This window comes from Schistocerca cancellata, chromosome 7 (assembly GCF_023864275.1).
Source record: "Schistocerca cancellata isolate TAMUIC-IGC-003103 chromosome 7, iqSchCanc2.1, whole genome shotgun sequence".
Taxonomy (NCBI): domain Eukaryota; kingdom Metazoa; phylum Arthropoda; class Insecta; order Orthoptera; family Acrididae; genus Schistocerca; species Schistocerca cancellata.
In genome coordinates this window covers 312,764,810-312,777,262 of record NC_064632.1, presented here as the reverse complement: position 1 = coordinate 312,777,262, position 12,453 = coordinate 312,764,810, and the positions used below count along the sequence as shown (strand labels likewise).

At 45.7% G+C, this 12,453-nt stretch overlaps 1 protein-coding gene and 1 pseudogene across 1 annotated transcript in view; one reads left to right on the top strand and one right to left on the bottom strand.

Annotated features, from left to right (window-relative positions):
- The window catches only part of LOC126092010 (ATP-binding cassette sub-family G member 4-like), a 486,217-nt gene that overhangs the window by 177,070 nt on the left and 296,694 nt on the right, over nucleotides 1–12,453 (top strand). The gene's annotated exons all lie outside the window — the stretch shown is intronic.
- On the bottom strand, nucleotides 778–894 carry LOC126093311 (5S ribosomal RNA; annotated as a pseudogene).

Below are 12,453 nucleotides of genomic sequence, written 5' to 3'. Positions count from 1 at the left end.
ATCAACATTTCCGGGGCCTGTTGCAGTCCGTGGTCGTCCAGGTGGTTTCCTTTTTAATGAGGAACTTGTCTCACGAAAGTTAGCAACCCAAGAATAAATTGTTTTCTTATCGGGAACAGGGTCCCGTCGTCCGAGCGCAAAGCGAACGCGAAAATCACGTTGAGTATTAATAGGCGATTCGCCATTTTGAATAAAATCTTCCACTACGAAGGCACGATGTTCACCAGACCACGCCATGGCGTACACTGAAAACGGCACGTAGGCAGCTACTTAACGACGCGCCCCCCACCACTCTGCTCCTTCTACTGTCCGCTGCACTTTACTTTGTAATCGGGGAGTTTTTTATGCCGGACCCTGTATAAGATTCCGTGTACATGTGCCAGGTTCTACATTGGAACTACAAAGAGAAGTATGAATACACGGTTGAAGGAACGTACAAGTCTTTGCGGTCAAGGGGAAACAGATAAGTCAACCGTGGCGGAACATGCTCTTCAAACGTGATCACGTAGTGAAATTTTCGGAAACTGAAGTTTTATGTACTGTGTCGAACTATTATCCACGGCTATATTGAGAAGCCATCGAAATATATATTAAAAAAAGCACTCCATCTTCAGGCCACGTTTGGCCTACCGAGACCATCTGACTGCCGTGTCGTCCTCCGAGGAGGATGCTGATAGGAGGGGCGTGGGGTCAGCACACCACTCTCCCGGTCGTAAGATGGTATTCGGTCGACTAGCTCCTCAATTGGCATCACGAGGCTGAATGCAGCAAGAGAAATGGCAACAGCGCATGGTACGTGGATGGTCACCCATCCAAGTGCCGACCACGCCCGACAGCGCTTAACTTCGGTGATCTCGCGGGAACCGGTGTATCCACTGCGGCAAGGCCGTTGCCTCATCGAAATATATGAACATGGGGATAATTTTAACAGAAAAGAAGAAGCCATGAAACTCTGTGATGTATGGACTGTGGCGCTACAGAATCGACGAGAAATTTTTATCTTTGACGTACTACAATCGATAGTTAAAAAATTTTATCTTTGACAAGGTTTATCTCCGCTATCACTTGAAATCCAGACCACGCCCACTTTCCACAGTATTTAGACCGCTCTTCGACGTCCGACTCGTCAGTCAGCAAGACTCATACATCTCCGAAGATGTCCAACGTAGACCTGGACGAAACGTCAGGGACTGAAGAGTTCCATGGACCACGGCCATACAACCCGAAAAAGTCTCAGCAGCTGAAACATCCGGTCGTGAAAGCCTTCATTGCATGATCTGACAAAAAAAGCCTCAATGCAAAGTCTGAGATATCCTTTTTCTGTACATCCCATGGCCCAGTTAACTCTCCAAAAGCGAGAAAGAATGACAAGTCCAAATCCGGAGGCAGAGGTACGCAAGATCTACTTCTGTAGTGGTGAAACTAAACACATGTGTGTCAGTTGCTGTGACGGTGGCGGTAGCACTGCAGGGAGGCGGCAGTGGTAGTGGCAGTCGTGGTGGCAGTCGTTTTGCCACTGCAGAGGCGACACCGTCGGGCCAGCGGGCTGTCTCGGAATGTAGTCCACCGCGACTGCGCCGTGTTGCTCCCCAGCTTGCATGTAAAGTGTCGCTAATCGCAGAGGGCGGCAACAGCTCCGGCCTTAATGCGGCTGTCTGCGTCCTCGTTGGGAGAGCAGAGTGGCTGTCTGCCGTCTGTGGCGAAACGTGCGGCCACGCCGCAGCAGACGGCCTGGAGATACTCCCTGGCGCAGTGCGCATGCGCGGTCGATACGGGCGCGAATCCGCCACAACTGTGTTTCTGGAGCAGCCGCTGCCGCCAGCACAAATCCCAATGCGCCCTCCCACTCGCATTTCAGACGAGTGGCCGTCACTAATCCTATCCGTAAGTGAAAGTTTTCGTTTAATAGCGCGTGATGCGTATGCGCGTAGTTTCAGGAGAACTGCTACTTACAGGGTATTCCTTAAGTTATTTTTCACAATACTTCAGTGGACCTATGTTGTTGACCCCTGATAGTTGCTGCAGCCTAGGCGCGACTGCTTTGCGCGGCTAACTTAACCAATAACGCTTCAGTGTTATCGTACATCTCTCGATAGCTCGCCGCGCGGGATTAGCCGAGCGGTCTGATGTGCTGAAGTCATGGACTGTGCGGCTGGTCCCGGCGGAGGCTCGAGTCCTTCCTCGGGCATGGGTGTGTGTGTTTGCCCTTAGGATAATTTAGGTTAAGTAGTGTGTAAGCTTAGGGACTGATGACCTTAGCAGTTAAGTCCCATAAGATTTCATACACATTTGAACATTTTTTCTAGATAGCTCAACGAGTTAACACTGAGAGTGGTCTGTCTCTCGTCTGTCTATGTGGAAAGCGAACTGCTTTATTTGGCGAATCGTTTAATTTTTCTTTGCAATTTGTTTAGCGAAATATAAATTAAACACTCCTAAAGGGTGTTCAATTAGTGTTCAGTTTCACGAATCGACGTGACAGAAGCTAACGTAGAGATGGGCAGCAAATGTGAAATGGTACAAACTGTTTCCAACTACAGCGAGCTACAGCAGCTCAAATCATTTTGAAGAGAAATGTACGTATGACACAAAATCAGAGACACCTTTAGTCCCAAGCAATCGCAACTGTCTTTAATTTTCCACAACATTTACAACAAAAGATGAAGTCGCACAATCAGGGCCCAGAAAATGAACTTAGGACAACAAAAATGCCATGTCTGTTAGCTAACCACAATGCATTTCAAAATTTGCTCCATAATATTCAGGAGGTACTTGCACATTCATTTACGTTCAGTCTGCGAGCAGCAAGAATTTACTGTGGTTGGACGAAAATGTTTTGAGTCGTCTTGCAATTTTATCCATATCGTAAAATTTATCCATATTTCGACTAAAACTTTCCTTTTTGCTGGACGTGTACACAGAATTCAGCGCTGTTTACTGTTTCTTGAGTAAACAATAATGTTAGCATATTTGAAGATATTCAAGTGAATTAGAAGGGAGCGTGACACAGCACACGACGCCCTTTATTTCAGATAAAATGGCGGACGGGAATTAAATTTGCTTCAAACATGGCGGACATGAAATTTAAACTAGTTGAGATAGCTAACTGTTTTCGCGTGCAACCGTTAGCGTTTCGCAGTTATGAAGCTGGCAACAGCGGTGCAAGCAGTCGGGGGGATCCTCTTACGCCGTCTCACTGTACCTATGCTTCGAGTTCACTTGTCAGTTGTGGACTTGACTAGTGCATCACGCCCGTAAGTCAGGTGACGCTAGGAGCTTGAGGTTTGTTGTCACCTGAAAAACAGTGAATAGAAATTTACAACAGAACATATTGTATTTCTTTTACGAACATGATGAAACTTGACCAAATGTACAGTGATGTTTTGTGATTTGTTTGTGCAAAGTTTTCCAAATATCTGCTGCCAGAACTGGCGGAGTGTGCAGACATCGTCTTGAGGCCATTTAAGAAACTACTAGAAATAGGTGTCCTGGTCAGTTAACGGACCTCATGCCACTCCATACTGCATCTAAATGACGCCAGGTGGCAAAGGATGACATGCGTCCCTTACGCTGAAAATATCGCCCGATCGTATGTCAGTTAGTAGCACACACTGTGACTGCGATGAGGGGCACTACAAATGATTAATAAGGTGCTTGGCTGTTTTAAATGTGTACTCAAACATTTTTTACGTATATCGAAACACATTTTTTATTGTGAGAGCTATCCTAGTGGTATGTGTGCCACTCGTATTCGCAGTCACCCTTAATTACAATCAAACGTGCACACACACACACACACACACACACACACACACACACACACACACAGTTAAAATAACTTGATTAAAATTCCTACTATTTACCGCATACTGTTCTGTCCATACACTTTCAGCTTTTAGACTGGCTAGCCACTCCTTCGCTTCAGGCCGTTCGGGAGTCTTTGATCTCGAATGATAGCCAATGAGAGACCAGAGAAGTTTACGCTTCCTTATAAAGGAATGCTTTGGACAGCCTGGAGAAGACGTATCCGACTATGCACCCAGTGCGTGATCACGACGCAATAGACGTCACCCAATTGAGTTTATCCCAGATTGCGCAACATTACAGTTCGCATTTCTCAGATTATTTGTCTGGAGTGACTGTGTCCCAATAAAGTCAAATCGCGATTTGGCAGGTCACAATGTAGATCCCATTAGCCAAAACTTTTACTTCTCTATCCCCTCCTCAAATAAGATGACCTACAATTATTGCAGTTGGCCCTTGATATCTTGGGAATTGACACACAGGTAGAGTTATGCGAGAACTGGTCCCACACATGACCTGTCACGGACAGAAAGCAGTTCTAATGATACATGTAATGTGTTGACGATCGTTTTACTGCTGAAAAATGACGCAAGAGTACTATCTCACTAGACACGACACATGGTGACCCACGATAACACTGATGCACTGATGTGCAGAGAAGGTTGAATGACTATCAGAGGTGACCTAAAGTAGCATCCCATGGCTACCCACACTATGAAGCTAGCGATAACACAGGTTTGTCTCTCCAAAGCATTGGCGGAATGTTTCCTACTCCCTCAGCGTTGTCACAGTCGTCAAACAACCGAGTCCAGAGTCTCATCACTGAAAATCATACGAAGTCACTCGTCAGGAGTCCATGACTGCAGAATATGTCACCACCACAGGCGCAGCCGTCTGTGTTGTAATGTCAACGACAGACAATCCCCAGGACGGCAGTTCAGCACCCCGTTGCTACGCTCCTAGCAAAGGTTGAGTGTGTCACGCGGTATCGTAGTGCCCGAATGGCAGGTCTGGATATCAACGGGTTACCGCGTGCTTGACGCGCAGCAAGGCAATCCCTTGGTGTGGTCACACTTGGTTGACCAGAACTTTGACGTTGCTTGCAGTTTATATCACATTTCCATTCGGTCCACCGTCAGGCCACAGTCATATCCAAACGCCCAATATCTCTCGGTATTGCACAGTTCCAACAATGATGCCCCTTTCAAGTTCAGGTTACTGCTGGTGACATAGTTTCACAGGAGCGTGCAGTATTCTCCAGGACACTGCATAACTCTCAGCAACATCTGGCACATTTAACGTCGATTACACACGGCCCAGTCACATTAATGTGGCCTTTGGCTATGTTCGACCACAACGCGCAATAACCACTCACAGACGTCAGATCGCAGCACTAGCAGTGTAGGGTGTATAAAGCATGTCGGGGGGCGCGTAAAACAGTGAATTCGTTGTCGTAATGTGGCAACAGAGCAAAAGGGCATGATTTGGCTTTCGGGCCAAGGGTGGAAGCATTTCCGAAACGTCTAGATAATGCAATGGTTAAAGTATACCATGCATGGCAAATTGGCTTATCCAAAACCGGCGCCAAGGCAACTGTTGGGCACCTTGGGCCGTAGATGACAAGAGTGAACGACGGGTGTGGGGGTGTGTACGGGCGAATAGACTTGCAGCTGTTGAGCAACCCAGATGAACCAAGGTTCTACCAACGTCTCTCCTCAACGGCCATTCAGTGGATGTTGCTGCGCATAGGCCTCCGCAGCACACGCCTGGTTCACCCTCCCTTGCTGGGAACTGTTCATCGGCGACGAAGGCTCGAATTTGCTTGTTAATACCGGAACTGGTGGCCTCTTCAGATGCTCCATTGGAGGTGGTCGGTGCCGTGTACGGCGTGGAACGTCTGAAAGCAAATACCCTGTAACAGTTGTCGGAAGTGTGCATGCCGCGGGAGGAAACGTCTTGGCCTGGGGGATGCTTTCGTGGCACTCCCTGAATGGTCTCGTCATTCTGGAAGGGACAATGGATCAACAAAATTATAAATCTATCCTTGGGGACCATGTACACCCCTTTGTGCAGTTTGTTTATCCTTGAGAATGTGGAATCTACCAGCGGAACAATGCAAAGTGTCACAGAGCGCGCATTGTGCGTGCGTCGTTCGAAGATCACCAGGACGAGTTTTCCGTACTCCCCTCGCCACCAAACACACCGGATTTAAACACAGTAAAGTATCTGCGGGCCCACCTCGATCAAGCTGTTAGAGCCATGGATTACCTACCGAGAAACATAGCGCAGCTGGTCACGGCAATGGAGTCGGCATGGTTCTACGTCTTTTGTCAGTAGCTTCGAGATCCTCTTTGACTTATCTCCTGCACGTCCGCACTAGAAGAGGTGATTACTTAGGCTGTTAGCAGGTGGTCACATTATTGAGAATAGACAATGTATATCGTGTCGGTTTTGAAGTGATCGTCTGGTGACGAGGCTAATCCACTCTGGCGGAAATTCTAGTTGTCACAGTTAAAAAAACCGCACTGTCATTACCGTCTTTACTGTACACAAAATATCGTTTAAAAGTACGACTGTAATGTACTACATATATCAGTATTGTAAATAAGAATACCTGTTACCTCCGTCCTCCAGAGATGGCTAGTATTTTTACATTCTCTTAGTTGGTGTATTTGTACACGCACGAACTTTCAACACAAGACGATTTACTGAATGACCTGTTGCATTTTCCTTTTGTTTCCATTTGTTTACTGTCAACTCCAGCAAGTGGGCGAGTTACATTACCACAGATCCCCGAGTTCTGTGATAATACAAGAAAGTTAAAGTTAATTTTCGATACGTCTCTAATAATATCATGTTTACGTGATGGTACACTTTGACATGTTTTTGAATGGGTCTTGAGGAGAGGAAGCAGATTGCCAAATCAAAAATATAGTTTGTTACTTAAAAAAGACGTACTGCTGTCCATATCTTCGTAATGGACGAAAAAGTGATTCTTAAATGTCTTCCTGGTAGCTAAACAAAATTTTCTTTATATACGTTTTTATTTTGCTTCTGGACAGAAAAGTTGTTTCTAGTTTCATCCTTGTTAGCACAAAGTCTCCTCATTACCACTTACTCTGAAATCTCGCATTTCTGTAATGTTTTTACAGATAATGTCCTTTTTTTATGTTCCAGGTAAGGAGATGAGTGTGATATTCCTCTAAATACCAGAGGCTGTGAGTACTAATTTCACATTAACCTTGCCATTCGCTATTTTAGAGTAGCATTCTTCTTTTGTTATGTTTATGTTTTCTTAACGTCACAGATAAGCAACCAGTACACTGAAAGACAGGAAAACAACATTCTCATAACAATCGAGAGTCGACCACTGTGTTCGCGTCGGAGATCCCTTTATGTACATTATCCTTTTCTTTCTTCACAATAACTAGTACGTCGAAATGCTGTTCGGCATCGCATTTAATAGCGCACGGCACGGCTGAATGGACTCTGCTAATTAGCTATTAACACGATATTTTAAGGATGAAAGGATGATTTTCAGATTTTTCCCAAACAAAATGCCGCGTACTTATTCTGCGTTTTTGAGGCAAACACTTAACAATCAACGTAAGTTGTAGCACATACACTGCTCTTCAAATCAGCCGTTGATTCATTCGTATCGGATAAACAGACTCTTGATGTATTATCCCGTTTATTTACGATCCGTGAAGTCCAAAATTTTATGTCGCTTTGTGCGTGCTTAGACTGCGAAGTAAGGCCGCCAGGTGATTTTTTAAGTGGTACTGGCACAAGTTCCGAATCATTACCTTTAAAAGGATGCCAAGACAATTATGTCATTTACATTCTTATCTGGGCTATTGCAGTTGTGAAATTGCGTTATGAGGAAAATTCGATCATTTTCTTGCGAGTCTCCCCATATGCGGCAACGAGTTTGAAGACATTTGGCAAAATGATTTGTACAGGCTGGACAAAATGACACCGATTCGAAAAATATTCCAAGCATCTCAAGATAGGCAAACTGCACTACTGGCCATTAAAGTTGCTACACCAAGAAGAAATGCAGACGATAAACGGGTATTCATTGGACCAATATATTACACTGGAACTGACATGCGATTACATTTTCACGCTATTTGGGTGCATTGATCCTGAGAAATAGGTACCCAGAACAACCACCTCTGGCGGTAATAACGGCCTTAGTACGCCTGGGCATTGAGTCAAACAGAGCTTGGATGGCGTGTGCAGGTACAGCTGCCCATGCAGCTTCAACACGATACCACAGTTCATCAAGAGTAGTGACTGGCGTATTGTGACGAGCCAGTTGCTCGGCCACCATTGACCAGACGTTTTCAATTGGTGAGAGATCTGGAGAATGTGCTGGCCAGGGCAGCAGTCGAACATTTTCTGTATCCAGAAAGACCCATACAGGACCTGCAACATCAGGTCGTCCATTATCCTGCTGAAATGTAGGATTTCACAGGGATCGAATGAAGGGTAGAGCCACGGGTGGTAACACATCTGAAATGTAATGTCCACTGTTCAAAGTGCCGTCAATGCGAACAAGAGGTGACCGAGACGTGTAACCAATGGCACAACATACCATCACGCCGGGTCATACGCCAGTATGGCGATGACGAATACACGCTTCTAATGTGCGTTCACCGCGATGTCGCCAAACACGGATGCGACCATCATGATTCTGTAAACAGAATCTAGATTCATCCGAAAAAATGTTTTGCTATTCGTGCACCCATCATCGTTCTTGAGTACACCATCGCAGGCGCTTCTGTCTGTGATGTTGCGTCAAGGGTAACCGCAGCCATGGTCTCCGAGCTGATAGTCCATGCAGCTGCAAACGTCGTCGAACTGTTCGTGCAGATAGTTGTTGTCTTGCAAAGGTCCCCATCTGTTGACTCAGGGAACGATACGTGGCTGCACGATCCGTTACAGCTATGCGGATAAGATGCCTGTCATCTCGACTGCTAGTGATACGGGGCAGTTGGGATCCAGCATGGCGTTCCGTATTACCCTCCTGAACCCACCGATTCCATATTCTGCTAACAGTCATTGGATCTCGACCAACGCGAGCAGCAGTGTCGTGATACGATAAAACCGCACTCGCGATAGGCTACAATCCGACCTTTATCAACGTCGGAAACGTGATGGTACGCATTTCTCCTCCTTACACGAGGCATCACAACAACGTTTCACCAGGCAACGCCTGTCAACTGCTGTTTGTGTATGAGAAATCGGTTGGAAACTTTCTTCATGTCAGCACGTTGTAGGTGTCGCCACCGACGCCAACCTTGTGTGAATGCCCTAAAACGCTAGTCATTTGCATATCACAGCATCTTCTTCCTGTCGGTTAAATTTCGCGTCTGTAGCACGTCATCTTCGTGGTGTAGCAATTTTAATATCCAGTAGTGTAACTTACGTCATACTTACCAAGGGTAATTGATGTAACCTGCATTTCCTACCTTAAAGTGCATGAAATTCACTGTAAGACAAAAAATTTAAAAAAATTAAAAAACGACGCATCACAAATGAATTATTCGAATGGGACGCAAATAGGTAGATGTGACATACGTGTAAGCACAGGCAACTGATTAAAATTTCAGAAAAATTATGTGATTTATTCAAGAGAAAGAGCTTCAAATATTGAGCAAGTCGTTAACGCGTTTGTTCATCTCTGGTATTACGCAAGCACTTATTTGCCTTGCACTCATGGGTAGAGTTGTTGGATGTTCCGAGGGATATCGTGCAACTTCTGTCCAATTGGCGCGTTACATAGTCATAACTTGGACCTGGCTGGACGTACCTACCTATAATTCTTTCTGAAATGACGCCCAAGATGGCTTTCCATGAATGGCAAAAAGCGGGACGTAGAATATCGTCGATGTACGGCTGTGCTGTAAGAGTGCCGCGGATGACAACCAAAGGAGTCCTGCTACGAAAAGAAATGGCACCCAAGACAATCACTCCTGCTTATCGGGCTGTATGACGGGCGGAGGTCAGGTTGGTTTCTCATTACTGTCTGGGGAGTCTCTAGAAACGTCTTCGGCCTGGAATCCCCTTGACTGGAACAGAATTGTCTCCAGTGACGTATTCCTCTACGAATTGAGCCCCGCGAGATGCAAAGACGTGTCTAGAGATGCCCTGAACAGCAGGACAGCAGTGGGATACCAATCTGATTCCCGCCCGCCAAACGGCCCGACAACAGGAGCTATGGTCCGGCATGCCATTTCGTAGCAGGATCCCTTTTGTTGTGATCCGCGACACCCTCCATATCGCAGTCTTGCATATCAGCAAGATAATGCTCATCTGCACAAGGCGAGACTTTATACTGCTTGTCTTTGCGTTTGCCAAACCCTACATTGGCCAGCAAGGACGAAGGATCTCTCCTAAATCGAAAAGGTTTGGAGCATTATTGGCAGGACTCTCCAAAAGCTCGGGATTTTTACGTTCTAACGCGCCAACTGGACAGAATCTGGCGTGACATCCCTTAGGAGGACATCTAACAACTCTATAAATCAGTTCCAAGCTGAATAACTGCTTGGATGACGATCAGACATGAACGAACGCGTTACTGATTCGCTCAATCTGTGAAGCTCGTCTCCTAAATAATTCATCCAATTCGTCTAAAACCGTAATCATTTGTTTGCCTCTGCATGTACATTACATCTATCGATGTACGTCCAATTCGGATAATTCCTTCATGTTGCGTCGCCTTCTTTTCCTTAGAATGTATTTTCCAGGGCAGTTTTACAGTATTTAGTTCACCCTGTACTCTCTCTCTCTCTCTCTCTCTCTCTCTCTCTCTGTCTCGCTCTCTCTCTCTGTCTCGCTCTCTCTCGCTCTTCTCTGCGCTCTTAGTTTTACCATCAAAGTGCGGTGAAGCAACAAAGCAATCATCTTCCTTCACAGTGGCATTCGGTGCTTTCGTCTTATCGGCGTTCAGGAAAAGCCAACCCTGGTGGGGAGGAGGGTGGGGGAATATCGAAAAGCGACGTCAGTACTGATTCCACGTCACGGGGACAAAGGACGACAGTAGAGAGTCGATCCGTCTGACTGAATCGGTTCTTCCCCCCACCGCTTCTCCAGAGGAATTACAGTGAAAACCAACTGTCATTTCAAGCAGCACTGTGGTGAATAGCACGTGACACAAATCCATTTGCCCGATGCACAGATCGCGTAGACTAGAGACAGGCTGACTACGCAGTGCAGGAGATTCCTCTTTCATACGAACACACTACAGCACAGGAGAAGATTCCTTTAGCACGTGATGATAGAACGAGTAAGTAAACTGCTATACATAAATTAAAACGTTATACAAATGTTCAAACAACTTACTGGAATACCGGATGACGCCTTCGACAGTCGTTGATACGTCAACAGGTGAACACATCGGTATATTCAAGGCATAACTGCAACGAGATTGTGTAGGGAAACGTAAACCCTCGGCAGATGGGGCTTGCCGACTAGGAACCATAATACAGCATAAACAGCTAGCCTCATCACACAACCTAAGATGACGACGTCAGATGTTAGTGTAGCTTGCTTGTTTCTTTTGGCTTCAGAGGGATCGAAATGACAAAAATAAATGAATTTTGCCTGTCACTGTCTTCCCTACCATCTCATTAGGAGAATATCATCTGATAATATGCTGCACTCTGAACGGTGCTGACGTCGGAATGTTTTTCCGTACTGCAGGGATCTGGGCTGTTGATTTAAATTAAATGATTAATGAAGATCACAGAGGGAGAATACAGACCATTAATAGACAGCTAACAGAAAAGGTCTCGTAAAAAGATGGAGATGAGAGGCACTCTCGATACACGTAGACAATAACTAGCCATGAAATGAGAGACAGTCTCGATACACATAGTCGATAACTAGGCATGAAATGAGAGGCAGTCTAAATACATGTAGATGGTAACTAGCCAGTCTACAATTTCGGACATACAGGCAATCCGCAGACTTGCTCTGGGGAAGGCCAGAAATACATGGAAAGTTATAAAATACGAATAAAGATACGGCAACTATTCCAGTCCCTAGAGAAAGTTCTGACGCAGCATAACAAAGATGAACTCCAGGATACGAATCACATGAGTGGAAAAACGATGCGAGCACACGGGCCGAAGCAGTACGACCAAGACTACCGAATTGGCATCGGTAGAACCGTGAGGCTGATCTCTCGAGATGCAAACCGTGTATTTGTATCTTAAACACGGTCGGCTTTCCTATAAGCCTTCTACCACGAATGACTGAACGTTGCTGTGCCTGGCTGCTTCCACGGAATTGGAAACGAACACGTGAAGCGCAAAATGGCGGATGACGGATACTAACGCGCGACTGCTGGTCACCAAGAGCTGTTGCAGGACGATTGATTCACGGATCCAGTTATATGGCTCCTTCCGTGTATAGCGATTTTACGACTATGACGAGTGGGGCCTGAAGATAGCATCAATGTAATGCCGAAACTGGTAGCACATAGAAGTTCATAAAATAAAATAAACTTCTACAAATAATACGGCTGTTGGTAAATTATTGCATCAAGAAGTTCATGCCAGCCGTCGTCCCACGATCCATAATGGATCAATGAAGAAGGAAAAAAAAAAAAAAAAAAACACCCGATTTAAGGTTGATCGA